General features: G+C 40.0%; 1 long non-coding RNA gene across 2 annotated transcripts in view; it reads left to right on the top strand.

Moving 5' to 3' along the window:
• LOC144969574 (uncharacterized) overlaps positions 1-1,695 on the top strand; it is a 19,711-nt gene extending 18,016 nt beyond the window's left edge. For both annotated transcript variants that reach the window (XR_013644771.1, XR_013644772.1), the window contains exon 4: positions 1,471-1,695. This is a non-coding gene — a long non-coding RNA (uncharacterized LOC144969574). The remainder of the gene's footprint in view (positions 1-1,470) is intronic.
• The last annotated feature ends 459 nt before the right edge of the window (positions 1,696-2,154 follow it).

Here is a 2,154-nt window from a genome sequence, read left to right as displayed (position 1 = left end):
CATATTATTTAGTACATCACTTTCGTGAATTAAATAACAGAACCAATGGCTTCCAACAAGGATACAGGCGTTCCTTGACATTATTTGAGGACGTCATGCATGAATTTTATGAATGAATTTTATAAAATCATCTTATGATGAGCACGATCTATGTCAAATTAATGATTAAATATCCATTGTTATCAAGTTTGATGTCACATGTTTACTGCTGCTTTCTGGATCTTGATCGTGAGTTGCTATATGTTTTTTTTTGTGCTCATCACCGCAGCACTGCACGATGAGAATGAAAAAACACACACGCTCTGATGCAAATAATATTCTGACACATAGGGTACACTCCGCCAGAATTGTCTTGAGACCTAGTGTATATGTCTAAATCTGAGAAAAGTGTGCATGAAACAGTGCTGGACAGAGCATAAAACAAAATAAGATCAATCCTCCCGCCCCCCCTCCCAAAAACTCAAATCAACTTGCCTAGACTCCTGATTGCCGGTTAGACGTACTAGCATTACACCACAGAAGGTACCCGATAGTTGGGACGACTGAATGATTAGAATATTCTTCACGAGGGATGGTTCTGATACTTTCTTGCCATTTAAAATGTACCATACACACGCATTCACATTTTTATCTTGCACCAGTGCCTAATTTGTGTTTTTTAGTGCCAAGAGATGCCCAGGATTGTGTTATTTAGTATACTTTGTAGTAGCATGTTCATACCTATGACATACCTATGATGAATACTGTATTTATAAGTGACTGTCCTTGTGTGTGGCTGTATGGATTTATTTATTTATATTTATTTATATTGCTGTTCTAGGAGTTTAGTTGCTCTGCAATGCGCATTGCTTAGGGATAGTCAGCTTAACCCGAAAGGTCCTTAAAAAAGAGAATAATCAGGGCTGGTCTTGATAGCCAGATAAGTGACCTGTTCCTACAGTATTCCCTCTGTATTGTGCGACTATGTGGTCTTGTGGTATGACACTCGAAATAGTTGTAATATCGCCTAACAAGTGTCATGTCCAGTCCTACATGTTAAGTATTGCTGTTGGCCATGGACCCCTTGTAAAGAGCTTTGAGTACGTTTAGTGGATATTGCGCTCAAGGTTTTAAAAATTCTGACCCCTATCTTTCGAGAGGTTAATAATACAAGTACATTTTTGTGTAAAATACAACTATATTTGCTACAGTTCTTCCATCCAAAGCTGTTGAGTTTTAGACGGAAACAAATTATATCTGTTTGAACGCTAAATATGCTATTTTCTAGACGTAACTGTATATCGATGATGCTGAGGCTTCAATGTCCTTAAGTGATGAAGTTGGCCATTTTATAATGACAAGACACTACAAAAAGAGTAATAGCTAAAACCAAAAACCAAAGCCCCCCCCCCCCCCCCAAGAAAAAAAAACAACTTAGAACGGTAAAAATAAATACTGAATCTCTTTTATTACGATTACTTTTTTTTCCAGATTCAAGGCGAGTCTGTGGATTTGACCCAACTGATGGCAGGCGACGAACAGACGGTCCGCGCGCTTAACAGTCGCTACGGCAAAGCTATGGGAGTTATCTCCGAACGGATAATTAGAAAGGCGGAAGAAAACCCAGGTATGAGTGCAGAGGAACTCATCAGTACACTGTAATGAATAAATACAATACGTATAATAGATTTTGAATAAAGAATTAGTACTGGGTCACTTTTCCTTTGTTTTTGTTTTTATCATTATTATGTATAATGTCCTGGTGGTATGAAAAGCAGCTTTATCTGACAGCAAAGTCACTTTTTCACCCTCTTATTGGAAACCCTATCACTCACTCACTCACTCAATCCCATGACCGGATGGTCGTCGGGGGGACTTGCGTGAAGCAGAAGTTACAGTCTTCCTCCATGCCTGCCTATTGCTAGCCCTATGTAGCAACTCCGGAACCGACATTTCTGTCCATTCTTTTATATTGTCCAGCCACATCTTCCTTTGGCGACCTCTTCTGCGCTGGCCTTCGACTGTAGGACAGTCCTGCTCAGGCTATCGTGTCGAGTATGGTGTCCAAACCAAGACAGTTTTCTGCGTTTCACAGTCACTAGAAGAGGTTTTTGTGGGCCTGCCCGAGCTTCTATTTCTTCCAGGACGTCTTCGTTTGTGCAATGCTCCGTATAT

The sequence above is a fragment of the Berghia stephanieae genome, chromosome 3 (genome assembly GCF_034508935.2).
Source record: "Berghia stephanieae isolate SIO BIC M18660-M18661 chromosome 3, UCSD_Bste_1.3, whole genome shotgun sequence".
Taxonomy (NCBI): Eukaryota; Metazoa; Mollusca; class Gastropoda; order Nudibranchia; family Aeolidiidae; genus Berghia; species Berghia stephanieae.
The sequence above is the reverse complement of the archived record's forward strand: the minus strand, read 5'-3'. Positions and strand labels throughout refer to the sequence as shown.